The 21749-nt window shown below is 32.7% G+C and overlaps 1 protein-coding gene and 1 pseudogene across 1 annotated transcript in view; one reads left to right on the top strand and one right to left on the bottom strand.

Moving 5' to 3' along the window:
• The window catches only part of EXOC6B (exocyst complex component 6B), a 519851-nt gene that overhangs the window by 166356 nt on the left and 331746 nt on the right, over window positions 1-21749 (bottom strand). The window lies entirely within an intron of this gene.
• Window positions 18506-18624, top strand: LOC112478017 (annotated as a pseudogene).

The raw sequence follows: 21749 nt of genomic DNA, 5'->3' as shown, positions 1-21749 counted from the left end.
CCAGACAGAAAGATATATAGAATTATATTATGAACACATTTATCCACTAAACATTACAAATGTAATTTGTAATTATTCCACAATATTCCATATGTGGAGGTAATTTACACTTTTAATTATTCCACAATATTCCAAATGTAATTTGTAATGTGTGACCTCCTTAATCATTTTCCTCCCTCTCTCAACAGGTGACCATTATTGGTGTTGGGAATACCACTTGTATTTTAAAAACACTATTATGATATTTCTCTTTCTCTGATTTATGTCACTTAGTATAATACCCTCTAGGTCCATCCATGTTGTCACAAATGGTAAGATACCATTTTTTTTTTTTTATGGCTAAGTAATACTCCAGTCTATATATGTATCACAACTTCTTTATCCAATATGATTTCACTTATATGTGGAATCTAAAGAACAAAATAAACAAACAAAACAGAAACAGACTCATAGAGTACAAACTGATGGTTGCCAGATGGGAGGAGGTGTTCGGGAACTGGGGGAAAAAGGTGACAGGATTAAGAAGTACAAATTGGTAGTTACAAAGTAGTCACAGGGATGTAAAGTACAGCATAGAAAATATAGAGAATAATATTGTAATAACGACGTATGGTGCCAAGTGGGTACAAAGTGGGGGGATCACTTCATACATTATATAAATGTCTAAGCACTATGCTGCATACCTGAAACTAATAAAAAATAATATTGAAAGTCAACTATAATTGAAAAAAAATTATAAAAAAATTTAAATACTATTATGATAAAGATACATACAACAAGAAATATATTATATTATTTTATGTATTTTGAAACTTTCTATCATATCACATGCTTTTCATTCTTTTGCAACTTGCTTATTTGGTTCAATATTATGGGAAGCTTTTTTAATGTAATGCGGGTGGAGGTAATTTACACTTTTAATTATTCCACAATATTCCATTTTAGGAGTACACCACAATTTATTTGTCCATTCTCCTGTTGTTGAAGATTTAGGCTGTTTCGATTTTATTTTTTTTATTTTTGCTATTACAGAGTAGGTCATAGAGTAATGTAGATCTAGTAAGAATTCATGAAAATTCCATATTCGCACTACAGTGTTCTTAATATGCTTTTTTCCATATGTTTCACTGGGCCAGGGTGTATCTGATCATCATTTATACAATGGGAGATATCACTGTTTTTTATACAAAGACACAAACACAATTAAGACAAATGCGTAGAAATCTTATAAACTCCTTCAAAGAAATATATCCTGTGAAAGAGAGCTGTCCTTTCATACCAACGTTCTCTTTTGCTTTTGCTTCCTGAGTAATACTCCCTGGCTTACATTTTGGTGTGTCGAATTTTATCTTTCTCCAGTTATTTCACGTGAGTTATTTCATTCTGAAATAGAGAAAGTTCAGACACAGAAACTGATCTAGTGAAGCAAGTAAAAACTACGCAGAGAGAACGTAAAGCCACCCTATAAATTGCTCCCTTTTTCTGTGTACCTGTTCCTCTGCTTCCTTAACCTTCTAGCCTGACCTCTAGTGTAGACATTTCCTTTATTACGGCTCCTGGTCTCACTTCTGCCTGCCCCACGGAACTTGATTTTTTGGATTGATGAAAACTATAAATCTACATTTCCAAGAAGCTCAATGAACACTAAGCAGGAAACCACACACACACCAATGCACATCTTAATCAAATTGCTGAAAAACAATGATAAAGGCCCAAGTAGAGTATATTACATAAATGTGTCTCTTACTGATTTCAAATTTACTTCTGTTGTAGATGGCAAACATAGTCAATATAATTTTACTTATTTTAAATTTATTGAGAGTTGTTTTATGGCCCAGAACATGCTCTAGCCTAGTGAATGTTCCATGAGCACTGGGGAAAAAACGCTGCTGTTGGTGGTGAAACGTCCTATGTCACTTAAGTTATTTGCTATTGTTTTCCCAGTCTTCTATATCTTTACTGATATTCTGTCTACTTGTTTTATCAGTTACTGAAAGGAATGTTAAAATAACCAACTATAATTGTGAATCTGTCTATTTATCATTTCAGCTCTGTCAGTTTTGCAGACACATTTAAGTTGTAATATCTTCTTGATGAATTGGCTGGCCATTTTATCATTATGAAATGTCAATCTTTGTCTCAAGAATATTCCTTCTTTTGAGGTCTACTTTACCTGATAGTAATATAGAAACTCAACTTTTTTTATATAGAAACTCAACTTTCTTTGAATATATCTTATTCTTTCCTATTACTTTTAACCTCTCTGTGTCTTTATAATTTAAAGTGAGTTTCCTATAGGCAGAATATAGTTGGATAATTCTATTTTATCCAGAATAATAAATCTCTGTCATTTATTCAGAGCGCTTATATCATATAATTATATTTAATATAATTAGCAATATGGTTAGATTTAAATCTATTACCTGGATCTTAGTTTTTTGTCCAATCTGCTATTTTTTTCTATCTTCCTGATTTCTCTTGAAACTGAGTATTTTTTATGATTCTATTTTATCTCTACTTTTGCTATATTACCTATATATTACTAGCTATATCTCATTTTATACATTTAGTGGTTGCACTAGACTTTACACTATGCATTAACCTATCAGTCTATCTTCAAACAATATTATATAATTTCCATTTAAGAAGAATATCCTTCCATTCACCCATTCCATGTGTTTCTTCTTTTTCATATATTTTACTTCTTAACTTTATGTGTCAACTTGACTGGGCCATGGGATGACCAGATAGGTGGTTAAACATTATTTCTAAGTATAACTGTGAGATCTTTACCAAAAGAGACTGGCATATGAGTAAAGCAGAGGTTCACCCCAGTAAGGATGGGCATCATCCAATTCATGAGCGGCAGGAAGAGAACATAAGGTGGAGGAAGGCTGAAATCGTCCTATGACTGCATGAGCTGGGACAACAATCTTCTCCTGTCCTTGGTGGTCCTGGTTCTCAAGCTTTCAGATTCAGATTGAAATCCATACCATCAGCTCTCTGGCTCTCATGCCCTTGAACCACACCACTGGCTTTCCTGGGTTTCCAGCTAGCAGATGGCAGATTGAGGGACTTCCTAGCCTTCATAATTGAGTTAGCCAGTAACTATTGTTAAGCTTTCCTGGGTTTCCAGCTAGCAGATGGCAGATTCAGGGACTTCCTAGCCTTCATAATTGAGTGAGCCAGTACCTATTGTTAAATCAATCAATCAATCAATCAATCAATCAATATCTATCTATCTAGTAAGTATCTATATCTAATCTGTCTATCTATCTGTCTGTCTATCTATCTATCTATCTATCTATCTATCTATCTATCTATCTATCATCTATCTATCTATCCATCCATCCATCATCTATATTCTATTAGTTCTGTCTCTCTGGAGAACCCTAATACAGACTAATGAGCTATATCTCCTTGTTTTATAAATTTAGTGATTGTTCTTACAGTATGCATCTTTAACTTATTACAGTCCACCCTTTAAATAATATTATACTATTATATATATATAAATAGTATCCTTCCATTCACTCCTTCCATGTGATTGTTTTCATATATTTTACTTCTTCATAAGTTATAAATATAAGTATCGTCATTATTTTTGTTTTCAAAATTCCATTATCTATTTAATATATTTTAAAAAGATAAAAATCTTTTATATTTCCAACACTTTTCATCTGTGGTGCTCTTCAGTCCTCTTTGTACATCTGTTTCCGTCTTGTATTACTTCTACCCCAAAAACTTGCTTTAACATTTCTTGAAATTCATGTTTTTTGGCAACAAAATTTTCTCAGCTTTTGATTGTCTGAAAAGTCTTTATTTTACCTTCACTGTTTGCTAGGTATAAGATTCCAGGGTGACAGTTGTTTGTTAATCCTATAGTATATTCCACATGTTGTTTCTCCTGGCCTGCACATTTTTTTGATTAAAAAAAAAAATGTATGTAGTCGTTTCATCACTATTTCTCTGTATGTAATGTGTATTTTGTTCCCTCTGGTTGCTCCTAACATTTTCTTCCAGCAACTTGATTATGATGTGCATTGGTCTGTGTGTGTGTGTGCGTGTGTGTATGTGGTGTCCTGCTTGGTGTTCATCGAGGTTCTTGGAAATGCAAGTTTATAGTTTTCATCAAATTTAAAATGGTTTCAATCATTATTTCTTCAAATACTTTTCCTTTTCCTTCTTCTTTCTTGGAAAGCCAGTCAGACATATGTGACACTGCTTGATATTGACCCAGATATAATTGATGTTCTCCAAAATTTTCTCCCTGTTGTTTTTTCTTTCTATACTTGAGTTTGGATAGTTTTCATTGCTCAGCATTTTAAATTTCCCAACCTCTTCTAAAGCTGCTGATTTTTGCTACTAATCCAATACAGTATATATTTTTTTTCATTTGATTTTTTTATCTTTAAAAGTTCCATTTGACTCATTTTTATAACCTCTATTTCTCTCCTTATATTTATATTTACCTTTAAAACTTGAACCTATTAAGCATGTGTGTGTGTGTGTGTGTGTGTGTGTATGAGCAGTTTTAAAGCATTCATCTGCCAATTCTGTCACCTCTGTCATTTGTGCAACTTTTTCTATGGACTGATTCTTTTCCTTGCAATGGCTCATACTGTCCCATTTCTTGCGACATCTAGTAAATTTTTATTGAACACTAGATGTTGTGAATTTTAGGTTGTTGAGTGTCTCTATTTTGTTGAATTTCTTTAAAGAGTATTAACTTTTGTTATGGCAAACAATTCAGTTTCTTTTAAAATTTTGAGGTTTGTTGATATGCACTTTTATGTAGAGATCAGAATCATTAGGCCTAATAGAAATCTAACTGTAGACTCACTACTAACCACTCTCTTGGTGGCTCTACTAAATGCTTCAAGAGTTCAGTGGTGTCTTTCCCTTCTTATAGGTTGAAATTTTAACATCCTCCTTCCTCGTGTGAGTTTTGGCAATTGTGATCAGCTTCTCCACTCTGGCAGTTGTTTTTTGCCTGACCTCATGGATTTTTCCTACACATGAACAGCTTAGTATTCAGCCAAAGCTTCAAAGGGATACCAATGCAGATTTGAGTGCTATTCCTCAAGAACATCTCAACACTGCTTCCTTACAAATACTGACAACCTCTTCCCCAAACTCCAATCTTTGTCTTCCTAACTCAACACTACTACCATGCTGTGCTTAGGTTACCTTGGGCACCCTACTTGTACCACAGTTTGCAAAGTACCTGTAGGCAGATTGTTAGGGCTACGTTTCATTTGTTTACCTTCTTTCAGATATCACAGCCCTGTACTGCCTGCTGTCCAATACCTGAAAACAGTTATTTCACTTATTTTGTCTGGTATTCCAAATGTTTATGGTCAAGAATAAATCTGGTACCAATTATTGCAACATGGCCAGCAGTGAACACCTCATCTTTATTTTTGAAAGATATTTTTTGCTGGGTACTGAATTATATATTGACAGTTTCTTTTACTTTTGGAATTTTAAAAGTCATTCTATTGTCCTCTGGCCTCCATTGTTTCTATGAGAAGGCAGCCATCATTCTTATCATTTTTCCCTTGAATGTGTTTTTGTTCTATAGCTGTTTTAAGATTTTTCTTTATATTTAATATTCATATACCTAAGTATATATATTTTTGTATTTCTCCTGCATGGGTTTGCTGAACTTCCAGACTCTGTGGATTGGTGCATTTCCACAGATATGGAAAATTCTCAGGCATTATTTCTTTAAGTAGTGCTTCTGTACCATTCTCATTCTTTCCTCTCCTGAGATTCCAAGTACACGCATGTTACATTTTTCAACTGTGTTTCATCTCTCTTTTATGCTTCATTCCATTTTTAAAATTAAAAATAAAATTTTTCTTTTTTGTCTCGATTTGTGTTCACGTTTAGGTGTTTTCTATAGCCTTATCTTTGAGTTCACTAATCTTGACTTCTGCTTAAAGCTTCACTTAAGGAGCTTTTCATTACAGAATCTGCGTTTTGCTATTCTAGAATAAACATCTGATTCTTAATATCTATTTAAATAATTCATCTTTTTTTTTCCATATTTTGTCCATTCTTTCTTGTCTTCTTTAACACATTAATCATAGTTATTTTAAAATCTTTGTTTTCTAGCATAAATATCTGGATTATCTAATGATCTACTTCTATGACTATTTTAACTTTTGATTATGTCAGTTTTTCTGCTTATTAGCATATTGAGAAACTTTGTTTTATATGCTATACATTGCAGATAAGCTACTATAGAGGCTCTTGATTATCTTATATTCCTCAATAGAGTTTTGAGTTTTGTTAAGGTAGGCAGTTAAATTATTAGTGGACTACCTGATTTTGTTGGGTTTGTTTGTAAAGTTATAGTGGGTCCATTTTAGTTTTGTTACTCTTAGGACCTTGTCCTTAACCCTTGCAAATGGCTTTACTGATATTTAAACTGAAAAGCCACATTACTCATCAGGTCTCTCTATGTATCCAATTCTCAATGTCTCTGGCTGTGCAACTTCTGGAGTATTTACTCATATTCCAGCAGCTGTCTTCTAAAGCCCCAGAGTGTGCCCTATTCATATTCAGCTTAGAAATTAGCCAAGGACTGAAGGGGAATTTTATAAAAACATTTTGGGGGGCTCTTTCTCTCTTTCTTTCTTTTTTGATATCCTGTTCCTCTAAAACCTATTCTTATTGACATCCCAAGCACTGATCCCTTCCTCTTTTTGACAATACTCAGATTTTTATTTTGTCCAGTTTTTATATTGTTTATACTACAGGAGAGTCTGATACTATGGCATCACAACTAGAACCCTAAAAGAATCTTTTTACCTGACTAACTTATGTTGAACCAGAAATAAACTATAATAACCTCCTAAAGAATTTCTTCCTGGTCAATAATTTTATATGTCTTAATCTTCCAATATCAGCTTGGCAAGTAGTTCTGCATTATAAAGAAAATACATACATATATATTTTTTGAGCCCAAAATTATAATAAAGGATAAAGGGTAGCCAATTAATAAGTACATTACAAAATAACAATAACATCACTGGCAAATACATTAATTTGTATCGTTCTACTCCCATAGACTAAAAAAGTATCAGAAAATAAAGGAAAAAGTATAAAAGTAAACAGAAATTACAGGTATGTGATTTAATGAAAACCAACCTGAACATATAAACATTAAATACAATTCCTTAGACCATCAACTTTAACCTCTGTCTCAGTTTCATCATCTACAAGTTAGATTGATATAATGGTTAAATAAAAATAATTCCTATGTAGCACTTAGAGAAGTACCTGGCTTATATTAAGTACTTAATAAATGTCTTATTAGTATAATTTGTATCCTTATTACCTACATATGGAAAACTCTTTAAAAAACACTTGGTATATTTACTTAAAATATATTTTATGAGTGCATAATATTTTACTAACCATTTGTCCCTTTCATAGAGTCATACGATTTTCTTCTTTTAAACCAAAAAATTTTGTCATGCAAAAAAATGGAAAGTGTACTTCCTGTTCTGAAGCAAATCAAGGATAACATGCAATTAAGTGCTAAATTGAGCAGAATAAACTGTAAGTGCTATATGATTTTAGAAGAAAAGGTTATGAGGCCAAAACATTCAGGGAAGGCTTCACAAAAATGGTAGGACTTGATGGGTGACCTTCATTACATCCCGACAAAAACATCGTGGAAATAATTTGGCTTACAATTTGAAGTAAGGTAATATAGTGTACTTTACAAATAACAACAATCACTACTACACAAACTTCCATAGGAAAGTCCTCATAATGAGAAATAACTCTTCCTTTCTCTTTCTTCAGCTCCTGTTCAGGTTAAAGGTCAACTTCATCAAGTCATCTCATTAACACAGAAATGTCTTTGAAGGTATTCAGTCTTTGCCATGCTTGACATTTCACCAGATTACAACCAAGATGCCAAAGAATCAGATTCAAATATTAATGAGCAAAAGGTCATGATGAGGTAATCTCCAAAGTTCTATTAGTTCCTGTTTTTGACCCTATCCAATTCTCTCTTCCTTTTTCCAGGCCTCTCATACAAACTAAGCCAGTGACTGTAAATACTATACACATTTACAGTCACTGGCTTAGTTTCAAGATATAACCTCTAAACTGTAATTCTACTTGAAGTGCATTTTAAGTGGAGGCCTCCCAGATGCTGGATCCCCAATCCAAGGGTGATCTGTAGAGGTATAAAGTTGAAATTAAAAAAAAAAAAGAGAGGGAATCAGCTAAAAACTACATTCAATTTTGATATTTACTACTACAACAAAAAGAAAAATAGAAAAATTAAAAAAGAAACCCTCTCTTATCCTCTCTTTCAAACTTTCCAATAAGCTATTTAATAATGTGACAAAGCAGAGCATATTAAAATATTAACCAAAGCTTCCAGGAAAACCTCTATAATCTCAATTGTTTATTCAAGACCTTTACAAACCTCATAAAAAAATTAAGTGGGCTTGGAAAAAACACACCACAGCCATAGGAGAGAGTTTACAAAACACAATGGTACAGACGCCTGACTGTCTGCCAGCTAGTGGCTTTTAACTTCCACATACAACATATTACTCAGTTCCTAACTGGTCAATACCCTAACTAAGAGCATTTCTCCTCCCAAACACCTCATTAGCCTGAGTTTCTTTTTTGCTTTTTTGAGCTAACGTATCCTGTAGGTGCTTTGGTTCATTATTTTCTGCCAATAACAAATGCTTCATTTCAGAATATTTAAAACCTGAGGTTTCTCTAATAGAAATCACTTAAGATCTTTTTTACAAGAATTTAATTAGCTCTCTAATTAATCTCACTATGGGAGAACAGTGCATGTGAAGTGGTAGTGAAAACAAGATAGGACTAGAGTAGAAGTGAAACAGAAAAGAGTGAGGACATTGGCTCATATTGACATAGGTTCAAATGCTGTCTCTATTACTTATGTGACCTTCAGGAAAGTTGTTTAACCTTGGTTAGACTTAGCTTCCTCATCAGTAAAATGAAGTCAATGTCAGCAACCTTGCATAGATTGGATGCAATAAATGAGAGAATATAATAAAGAGCCCTGTACAGTGTCTGGTACATAGTAAGGGCTCAATGATTGGTAAGTACTTTATGACACAATGTTCCTGTCTTCTTGAGGAATACTGCCTATACCTCGAGGAAAAATTTTAATGAAAACTTAGTTAGGTCCTAGGCAGAATTAAATATTTCAAATTTCTTAAAAGGTGGTTATAAAAAAAAAATACAACATACAAATTTTAATGTGAGCTGAACCCAATCAACTTTCATACACCTAGAAACCTACTTTGAGATAATCATGTTACAGAAAATAGAACATTAATATGAATATTTCACTCAGTCTCAGTTTGGAAGAAAAAATGCTTTTAAACCATCTAGATCCCAAGGAAACGTGCTGCCATCCCTGTCTCTTTCTCTTTTGAATGCCCTACAGGAGCTGTAAAAGAGGAAACTTTTCATCATAGTGTATCTGTGTGAAAGCACCAAAATATGTTAACAATTAGAGGAGAGGAAACCTGAAAGACTGCCTTGTTAATTGAGGAACTTGCTATCAAAGAACTCATTAAAAGGTAATGAAACCAAATGGCTATTAAAACAAATAACCACTGAATAAAGGTTGTCTGGCTAACAGTTCCTCAGTACAGCTTTTTGCAAACAACCCCAATAGTAAAGACCCAGAGAAAGATGAAAAGCCACAATAATGCTAAAACCAAGATGGACGAAACTAGAGATAAAATTACCCTAATTAGAAGGCAGAGCTAAATTAAGAAAAACCTTCTGGGAATTCAGAAAGTGGGACATCAAACATTCTTGAAAAGTCTTCTACCATCTATCTTCTGTTCTCAGAGACTCTGAGCATTGCATAATAGAGAAGAAGGGAGCTGTTCCTCTCTATACTTTGCTACTCCTAACCATTAAGTTAGAATACAGTTCTCCCTTTTTCCTAGTGACTCTCTGACCTACTCTCTGCCACCTAGCTTCCTCCTTATCTAAAGAGAACCTGCAAATCTTAGAGAGATGGCATAAAGTGTGGTTGAAAGGAAACTGGTGAAATGTAGTGTAATCTCAAAGGTATAGTCCCTTGAGGAAGGTAAGAAAAAGAACCGAAGGACTTCTGTAACAAGACATGCTAGAAAATGACCGTTTAACTGCATTATACAAGTTCAGAACATTTTCAGAAAACCAGACATGGCTGAAAGGAAGAAGATGCCACCTTCACTGAAAAATATATTTGCAGAATATGTTAGTTGCCTACTCATTATCCACACTCTCTTCTACTTTAACAAAATAATCCTTGGCAATATAAACAGAATATTTACATTTCTCAGCTTCTTGTCATATATGGAAGGCAAATGATTTAAAAGTAGGAAAGTCTGCAAGAAGCCCTTTTGCCTGGTCTTTCCTTCTTTCTGCTGTCTAAATATGTATATGATGGCTAGAATTCTAGCAGCTGCCTTGGAATCTTGAGGAATAGGTAAAAAAAATGACAAAGACCTCAGCCCTGACATTCCTGAGGCCTCTAAGGTAATATCATTTCTAGAGTTGTTATTATGTGAGGAAATATACTCTCAGAAATTCAAGTTACTGAAGTTGGTTAGCTATCATTATTGATAATGGACAACCACATGAAAGCCAATAGAATCAGGAAGTCAGATGGAAGATGTGCACATCATTAACCATATAAGTAGTCTGGATATACTACTTATAAAATTCCCATAAAATGGGAGAGAAAGGAATAAAAGACTATCTACCAATCTTGTTTTTTGAGAAGTATACAGTCTGTATGGATCCTTCATGTCTGAGGTCAAGTAAGGAGAGGAGTAAAATACCAACGCATGACCCAAATAAAAATACTGCAAAACAAAGGAAAATGTACAGCATCTCTGATAATTTTATGTGTCAATTTGACTGGGTCATGGGGTTCCCAGATATTTAGTCATATATTATACTGGGTGTGTCTGTGAGAGTATTTTTGGATGAGATTAACATTTAAATTGGTAAAGTGAGTAAAGCAGATTCCCCTTCCTAATGTAGGTAGGCCCTGTCAAATTAGTTGAAGGGCTCACTAGAACAAAAAGGCTGACATTTCTGTAAATAAGAAGGAACTCTTCTTCACAGAAACTAATATAAAATAATATTGAATGTCAACTGTAATTGAAAAGAAAATAAATATTTTTTTTTAAAAAAAGAACTTCTCCTGCCTAACTAAACTGCCTTGAGCCAGACATCAGTCTTTTCCAGTCTTCAGACTTGAAATTGGCTCTAAAACTCAAATTGGCTCTTACTGGTCTTGAGCTTTCAGACTGGACTTACACCAACTTCCTCGGTCTCCAGCTTGTGACTACAAATCTTGGGACTCCTGAGCCTTCATAATTATATGAGCCAATTCCTATTACGTGTACACAGACACACAGACACACACATACACACACACACACACACACACACACTTTATTGGTTCTGTTTTTCTGGAAAATCCTGACTAATACAGCATCCAAAAGACTCAGAGGATTATCAAGCCTCAGAAAATTGTATATTAATGGATCGAAAGGAAATTTTAAAGAAACTCTTTGGTATCACCTTCTAGAGTATAAAATAAACTATTTTCAGTGAAAGAGAGGCATAAAACAACAAGGAGAAAATAGTTGAGGTGAAATGATAGCATGAAAAATAAAAAACAACAGGAAATATAAAGGGAATGTGGTTATAAAAAAACCAAACATATAGTAACTAAATTAAAATCCACATAAGAGGGAATAAGTGCAGGATTTAAGCTATGAAAAATTACCCAAGTTATATAAAAAACAAGCATGGATATTTTCTCAGAACTAAGGACACCAGTATGAAACTGAAAATTATGATAAAGTGATTAGTTTGAATAGGTAAGTAAAGCTCAACTGATGTTTGCAAAGGGGAGCCAAGAAAAAAAATAAGACACCAAGAATAATCAATGTATCAGAGAAAAAACTTCCAAAAAGTACATAGAGATATACATTGTAAGCCATGGTCTAAAGCATGGAAATTCATTAAAAGTGAGATAAGCTTAATAATTCTTTTAAATTAAATATAGATATCAGTATTTACTGTTGAAAAAAGACATATACCATAAAAAATAATACAGTAATAATAATACTCATGATCTAAAACACTGGAATACATTTAAAAATATAGGAGAGGGAGAATAAAAGTGTGTGATAAACTACTTACATTAAATATGTCACAAATAAAATTTTGATGCTTAATTCTGAGAATTATAAATTGAAGAACATTTTTTTTAAATGAGAGGACTTATATTCCAAACTCTGAGGATATGCAAAGCTAAAAAATATGACATATGCATCAAAACAAAGGGAACAAAAGAAACTTAAAAAGGGAAAAAATATGAAACAAAAAAACAGTTACAAGTCAATAGCGCAATAACTGAGTATTGTTTAAATCACCCTATTAAAAGATAAAGGCAAGACTAAAAACTGGTGAGACTGACTAATAAATAATAGGCAAAACCATACAAGAAGAAACAAATATAAAGGAAGAGGTAATAACATATTAATTAACAGATAAGTTCAAATTCAAGAAAAAAATTATTAAATAAGAGCCATTTCCTGTCAATGTTCTAAATAAAGATCTGGCTGCCATGAGCTCTAATACATATAATATTACATCATAATATTACATCATATATAATATTATGATGTAATTATAACATATAATATTACATCAAAATACATAAAGGAAAAAATTACAGAAAAGGGAAGGCCAAAAAACAGAACAAAATAATAGTAAGAGATTTTAACAGAATACACTGAGACTTTGACAGATCAAGCAGGAAAAATTATGGTAAGTGAGGATAAAATAATAATGCAATAATATGAATTTAAAAGATATATTTTGAACTTTGTACATTATTATTATCAGGAAATACATCTTCTTATCAGTAAATGGGGTAATAACCAATAAAATCCTGAAGGACCTCTCACATTAATGCTTGGACAAGTGGATCTCCATATAGCTAAACATAACCTTAACTGTTCTGTCATTCTATTATACAAAAGAAAATATGTAAATGGGTCATATAGCTAAACAAAGAAAAAAAAGTTAATTATAAATCTAATTATAAATATAAAACATAGGAGAAAAAAATTCTAAAACTTGGAGTAGATTATTTCTTAGATAAAACACAGTGAAAAGGCAAGGACTCAGCCTACGCATGTGTGTGCGCACACACACGCGCACACATACACACACACAGCTGAAATAAAAACTGGTATCCAGAATACATTAAAACTTAATAATAAGAAAAATAACCCAATTGAATATGTTGGGAAAAGATTTAAACAGGCACTTGACAAAAGAAGATATATGAACAGCCAATGAGCATGTAAGTCTCAGCATCATTAGGTTTTGAAGAAATGATGAACATAACCCAAAAAGAAATGCCAGCACATACTCATTAGAATGACTAAAATTAACCAAAAAAAATAACAATACCAAACACTGACAAGAATTTTGAGCAACTGCAATTCTCATACACTGGTTGTGGGAATATAAACTTGTATAGCTAATTTCAAAAAAACTACCTGTGAGTTTCTTAGAAAGTTAAAAACATACATATACCATTTGACACAAACACAAATTAAAGTTGAACCCAAGATTTGATTTTAATGTCACACAAATAAGGTAAACCAGATATAAGCCTCTCAATTCACTGCTATTAGAAATACATGCAATTATCTATAAACTATATTTGTCAGAATTTACAACTACTAACCACCTGTTTAAAGGTAATACAGAGCACAGGGGAACATGTTAAGCAACATCACAGGAAGGTACCATGGGAAATCCTATAAAACAAATAACAGTCCCTTTAACAAATAGCGGGCAAAGCATTTTTTAAAAAAGGTAGAGTACCTACAAATAAAAAGAGACTGAAAGAGCCTTCCACATCTGCCAGTGACAATGCAGCTTATGTAAAACAAATCCTCCCACCAAGACCCACTATAAAACTTGGTAAAGTAACAGAAAACAAAACAAAACAAAAACAGCTGTTTGAAAGCATCGAAGAGCAATCAAGGACACAAGGATTTAAAGAAACAAAAGAGAGAAACTAAACATTGAGGTGACCTGGAATAACTCCAATGTTTCTTTCTCTTGGAGAATCTGCTTATTCCCAACACGGGCATGGAAGCTGAGAAGAAAATAGGTACCTCTCAATGATGTGAAGTCAAAGAATAATGGAGTTCAGAACTCTCATTCCCAGGTACCATCCCTCCGTCCCAAGAAAAAGGCAATGAAATAGGACATAAAATGAAGCTAGAGTAAATAAAGTATTTTGCAGAGAAATGAGACTGACATTCTTTATATTGTTTGCCTTAACTGAATCCTAAGCTGTATAGGGGGCATGAAACAGAAACAGCAATCAGGAAGCACCAACTAAGAGGTAAGAAAGCTAAGCAGAGTTTGAGCAGTTTCACAGAGGGGGCAGAAAATCAGGATAAGATCCACCAAGCAGGAAGGGTCCTGGTAAAAAGTCCATAATTCAAATTGCACTATTAAGGAACAAGTGAAGGTACAAAGTACAAAATATATGTACTTATTTGTGGTACATATGAACGATTTTAAAATGCATACTTTCATCTCTTGAAGAACAACTAAAAATAATAAACAAATGTGACCAGCTAATATAGGACAATGAAATAAGAAATAATTGATTAAATCAAAATAAAGCAAAGAAAAGAATGAAGAAACAAAAAACTAGATGGAATAAACAGAATGTAAAAAAAACAGAAGGCAAAAAAGATGGTAAATTTAAACAGAAAAGCCACAGTAATTGCATTAGGTATATAAATAGTAAAAGGGAAATCTTTCGAACTAGTTTTTAAAAATACATAATTATGTACTTTAAAGAGATGCACTACCAAAGAAGGACACAGAGATGGGAAAAGACAAACAATTTAAAAGTCAAAAGGAACTTTGTGTGTCTTAGTAAACATAAGAAAAAGATTTTTAAGGTATAAAAATATCCTTAGCGATACAAAGTTTAATCCAATGAAAAGATATAATAAATCCAGATTGGTATATACCCAACAAGCTTCAAAAAGATCATTACATAAACTATATAAATGTCTAACCAATGTACTATATACTTGAAACTAATAATAAAATAAAAATAAAATAATAAATATTAAACAAAAATAACACAAATAAAATAGACTAATCCAAATAATCAGAAGCATATTAAATATTTAATGTCACAATGAAAAAGCAACCTAACTGATATATATAAAATAATGCAGCACCTAACAACCACTGAATATGCATGTTTTTAAAGTTCCCATATAATTAAAGATTCCAACAGTAAGTCCCTACATATTTGATAGCATTAAATTCAATGCAGATTTTGGTCTCTGGCCACAGTGAAATTATACAACAAATGAATTTTGAAAAAAGACACCAGAAAACCCTCCCCAACAACAAAATTTTTTATTTTGAAAATGAAGCAACATACTTCTAATTAATCTATTGGCCAAGAAATAAATCACAATGTAAACTAAAAAAACTTTGAGCTGAATCAGGATAAAAATATAATGCATAATTGTTTATAGCCATAAACATATATATTTAAAAGCGAAAAGGCTGATAGTCGATTATCTAAATATCCATCTCAAAGAGCTAAGAAAAAAAGGAAAATTGCATTTCAAAATATATAATAGAAAATAATGAAATAAGAGCAAAAATCAATGAAATGGAAAAATATACAGGAAAACTGACAAAACCACAAGTTGGATTTTGAAAGCATAAATTAAATTATAAACAACTAATAAATAATGTTAAATTTTTTTAAAGGAAGAGAGGTATAAATAATATCAGGAAGATCGGAAATCTGGACATCACTATAAATATCAACATTAAAAAGAGTGTATTAAAAAATACATACCAATAAAAATAACAAAGTAGATGAAATGGACAAATAACACAACTTACCAAAAGTGACACAAGAAGAAGCAGAAAATCTGAACACCCCCTAAAGTATAAAATGCATTAATGCTGTAATTAAAAATTTTCCCTCAAAAGCAACCTTCTTCAAAAGCAAAGGCCCAGATGGCTTCACTGAATCTTCCAACATTTAAGAAACAAATGCCACCAATCTTATACAAATAATTCCAAGAAATAAAACATTTTCTAATTTATTCTATGAGGCAGAATAACTCAATAGCAAAATCTGATAAGGACATTACAGGAAAGAAACATAGGTTAACCTCTCACATGAATTATAGAAACAAGATTCTACACAAAATACTAGTGACACTCCTAATGTGCTGGTGGTGGAGTGAGGCAGGGGCAAGTAAAAACACCACACAAATTTTTACTGTTTTTAGACTGCCTTTTTCTTGATTCGGCATTCATTTGGTCAATGTTTTTATAGAGGAATAAGAATCTGGAGCTATCTACTCCTTCATTTTGTTGACGTCACTCTTAGAGACTACTCTTCTTAATTCAAGCAGCCATGTCACACACATGTCATAGATCAGGGTTTCCCAAAATGGTTTCCAGAGACAGGTTCCATACTTCTTGATGGGACAATTTTTTTAAATTGTGGTTTCATTTTTGTGATTGTCTGAAAACATAAACTAATTGTGGTCTGTTTTACCTAAATGCTTATTTTTATGACTGAAAATCATTATGTGATTTTAGTGTTTGAAATTGCACTTGTGTTTACAATTAAGTTGGTATCAAGTATGGACACATTTTTGCCATGAGCTAAAGGCAAAATGTAAACCTTTATGTGTTTGTATAAAGTGAAAAACAAAATAATTCACCACAATGTAAAAAAGAGGTTAACTAAACAAAGTGGTAGAAACTTTGAAAAATCATACATTACATGTGAGCTTTGAAAATTCTGCATTGACAGTTAGTATTATTTATGTTGGGTTTAGCAATATAGCTTTAGCAAAATAACATTAATCTTATTAAGTTGATGTTGTTAATTTTATTCATTGTAAATTTGTAAATTTTGCAAAAAATTTATAAATTTTACAAAAATTATAAATTTTACAAAAAATTATTCACTATAAAGTTTTACATTGTTACAAATTCATTTTAGAATTTTAGTGGTATAAGAAATATATATATTTCTATAGATATACTTATATCTAATTTTTGTTTATACACACAGTACCAAAATAATAAATAAATAGGGGAAATTTAAGACACAAGAAAACTTTAGCTCTCGTAATATGGCAGGTTAGGCTGACATAACCACAGAAATTATGAATGAAATATTATAGTAATTTTTAGTTACAAAACTGAGCTTGAAAGAAAAGAAATTTTCTAGGTACTAGAAATGAAAAAGAAACTCAAAGCCAAAGAAGTATGCTCCTGAGCTGATTTTGCTGAGATCTCCGAAGGACATGAGGTCAGAATTATCTAAAAGCTACATATTAGATTTTAATATAAACACAGAGATAGGTCCCAGGTTTTGCAAAAGGAGTGGATATATAAACTAGACTCTTGCTGCATTTGTCAGCTTGGGATGCTACAACAAAGTACCATAGAATGGGTGGTTTATAAACATCAGAAGTTTATGCCAGCATGATTGGGTTCAGGTGAGAGCTGTCTTTCAGGTTGCAGACTCTCAGCTTTTCGCTGTATCCTCACATGGTGGGAAAAGAACAAGCTAGGTCTCTGGTCTCTTCTTAAAAGGGCACCACAATCCCATCCATGAGGGCTCCACCTTAATGACCTAAATACCTTCCAAAGGCCCACACTCCACATAGTATTACATTAGAAATTAGATTTCAACATATGGATTTGAGGAGGGCACAAATATTCATTCACAGCATCTGCATACTTCTGAGCCATCGAAAAGTCCAGTGAAAAGAGATAAGATTAAAGTGAAAAGAATCAGTGAAAAAGGATCAGATTACAGTGACATGGAGGCTTTGTTTTAGTCGTGCACGTAGTGTTGTGGGGGAGGAAAAGTCTCCCATGAGAAATCAAAATCCCAATGTTGGTGTGCTGTCAGAATTTACAACACACATGAAGTACAGGAATCTCTAGGCTAAAATATGAACAAAAAATGGGTCCTGGATCAGTTAAACCCCTGAGACAACCAGGAAAAACAAATGTGAAAGAACTCAATAAGGACACTTTTATAATCTAAGAAACATAATTTCCTATGGAAAAAACAGTTCCTGTTGAAGATGAGCTCACAATCAAAAATTTAATACTGCAGGAAGATCTGATTTTTCATGAGGTAGAGTCTAATAATCAACAAAAAGAATAAAAAGCATAGACACAGATCTGAGATAAAAAACTTTTTCCTAGTTAAAATAAAACACATGTTTAAGATGATAAACAAGATAAAAGGAACTTAAATCATTACAAAAATAATAGAACATTATGAAATGCACAAATATAAAAAAGAACCAAGTAGGACTTCTATTATATTGTCAATGAAATTTAAAATTCAACAGATTATGTCTATGGCCATGCTACCATGAACACGCCCAATTCTCTCTGATCTTGGAAGCTAAGCAGGGTCGGGCCTGGTTAGTACTTGGATGAGAGACCACCTAGGAAGACCAGGTGCTGTAAATGTTAAAAATAAATAAATATTCAATAAAAAAATATTCAATCGACTATATAAACAATAGATTGGACTAGAAGCCAGATCTGAGCTATTACCCAGATAGCTCAGATAAAAAAAATTTAAAAAGATAAAAAAATCTTATAAGTAACAAGAGAGAAGAGACAAATTGCCTACAAAAGTACAATAAATAAGACTGCATACAACAAGAACAAGCTAGAAGACAATGAAATAATATCTTCAATAGGGAGAAGGAAAACAAGACTTAATTTAAATTCTAACCCTAGCTAAAGACTGAACAGAGGTGAAACAATAACATTTTCAAGAAAGAGGAGTTCACATATCACTTAAATCTGAGAACATTTCTCTATTTAACAACCAGAAGCTGAGTATGGTGACTTAGTGCAAGTCATAGATATATACTAAGTCTAGAATAGACCTTAGTGGTCACCTGATTCAACCCACTACATGAATGATTACTGTAGCATTGCCATTAAGACAGTGGCTAGAACAAATGCCTATAGCGAAGTTAAGCTCACTAAATCACAGAGATAACATGTAACACTTTTTCCAGATTTTCTTCTGCTTGGTCCTATCTTCTGGAACTAAGGTGGCCCTTTAGCTAACAAAGTCAACAATTATAGACTTTAAGCCTCTAAAATATCTTTTTTCTAGGCTGAATAAACCAAGTTTCTTTCAGATATCCCCATAAGATTTAGTTCTAGTCCTATGATACCACAGCACTTTCTTTTAGAAGCACTACAGCCGGTCAGCACCTTTTACAGATTACAAAATTAAAGCAAAATAATTGATCCAGGCATGCCCTGATGAGCATCAAGTAGAAGTAGACTTTCTTCTAGATCAGTAGTTCTTAAAATTTAGCATTCAACAGAATTCCCTGGAGGACTTACTAAAACAGATTGCTAAGCCAAAAGCTGAGTTTCTGATGCAGGACACCTGGTACGGGGCCTGGGATTTTGCATTATTAACAAGTTCTGTGGTAATACTGATACTGCTGTTGTTGCAGGGACCACGTTTTTGAAAACTGTTAGATGATATTCTTCTATAGCACAACTTAGATCAATTTAGCTTTTTAGTAGATCTATTATTTTGCTTACTTAACCTGCACTTAGGTCAACTGAAATTCTCAAATCTGTTTTACAGACACAATTGATTTGAATAACCTACTTAATATTACCATTCCTTGTTTACTATCTCTATTGAGAAAATCAACAAAAAGCATGTTACAAATGGTAGATCATTAATGACAAATTTATCTATGAAAAAGTATGTAATTCTTTATATTTTAGCTTCGGTTCATCAAGCTAAAAGAAGTTCCAGACCTCTGTCATCTCTAATTTACAAGCAAGCCAGTTTTAGAGATCTCTTGATGTCCTTTCCCTGACATTAAGAGAACTCAAAGGCTCTGCACTGAGTATTCTATAAATTATTTTCCTATAATCCCAGAACAACAAATACTAAGGATGTCAAAAAACAATGAATCAACTACATAATGCTTTCCAAAAACACTTGAAAACTAACTGTTGGCTTCTTCTCAACTCTGTGAATAGTTTATATAACTGTCCAATTACTAGTTGTCCAAAAAATGGTTTTACAAATACTTACCCAAAACTTAAAAAAAAAAAAGTTACTTTCACATTTGAGTGCTTGACTCCAGTTAGCTAATGTGACAAGAAGACAAAAACCCTGCCATTTCCACATAAAATGAACAGAGGCTCTCTGTGCAAAGATATTAATATACCAGGAGAACAGCCTTTCAAGGAATAGATGCAGATGCGATCAGGGTCAATCATTTAAACTTCAGAAATTAAAGACCTTCACTAACCATGCTCAGTTATTTTTTGTGCCATCTTCTTGGGTACCAAAGTTCAATTCAAGTCAGTTTGATAGATTTGAGATAAATTCCAAGAATACAATCTTGAAGTCTTATAAAAATTTACCAGTCAGTGAAACTGCCCAGCTCTGCTCATACTTACTTCAATTCAAGATGCTTTGGTTAGCAGAGGATCAATAGACAATTACTGGATTACATTATAACTTTCATTATAGTTCTTATTTTCTATGCCTATTTAAGACACTATGACCACTGCCTTGACTGAATTAACCTGATAATAAGTATTCTCCTGTCACTGAACTGGTGAAAATGTTTTTGTACAGGATATAAACATGCTGTGTTTTTATATCTTTCTTTTATGAAACATAATCTATTACTATGGCACCCCTGAGGGATTCTTAAGACTCAGGTACTCATTCAAATTTTCAGCACAGGAAAGAAAATGAATTAAATTTAAAGAAAACAAATTTCCTGACTGAAGCTTTTGCCCCAATCTACCAAACTTTTCGCTATGGAGTTCTAAAATCTTACAAATAAAAAAAAACAAAATTTATACAAAGGAAAATGCTGAGCCTGAGGTCCTCCAAAGAATATACTAATCAAAGACCAAATCACTGGGGTTGCAGCAAAAAAAACAAAAGCAGAGGATGGAGGCAAGGTTTTCTCATATTAAAATAAAAAACAAAAACCTATATTTGAAAAGCGTCCTGAAAACTCTTAACGAATGACACTGTAATTTAAAATGTATGGAAGCAGAGTCCAGAAGTAAACCCGTATTTATATAGGCAAATAATTTTCAACAAAAACGCCAAAAATATACAGTGGAGAAAGGAAAGCCTCTTCAATAGATGGTGCGGGGAAAACTGGAAAGCCACCTGCAAAAGAATGAAACTAGACTGTTGTCTATCACTACATAACAAAATTAACTCAAAATGGTTTAAGGACCTGAATATAAGACCTGAAACAATAAAATGCATACAAGAAAACATAGGAACTCAACTAAAGGACCTTGGACTTGGAGAGGATTTTATGAATTTGACCTCAAAGGCAAGGGAAGTAAAAGCAAAAATAAACTAATGAGACTACATCAAATTTAAAAGCTTCTGCTCAGCAAAAGAAACCATCGACAAGGTAAAGGGACAACCATCTGAATGGGAAAATATATTTGCAAGCAACACCTCTGATAAGGGCCTAATATCTAAAATATACAAAGAATTCATAGAACTCAATAACAACAACAACAAAACCAATCAAATCAAAAAATGGACAGAGGACCTGAAC

The sequence above is a fragment of the Pteropus alecto genome, unplaced genomic scaffold (assembly GCF_000325575.1).
Source record: "Pteropus alecto unplaced genomic scaffold, ASM32557v1 scaffold131, whole genome shotgun sequence".
Lineage (NCBI taxonomy): Eukaryota > Metazoa > Chordata > Mammalia > Chiroptera > Pteropodidae > Pteropus > Pteropus alecto.
Note: the sequence above shows the minus strand (reverse complement) of the source record. Positions and strands in the feature narration are given on the sequence as shown.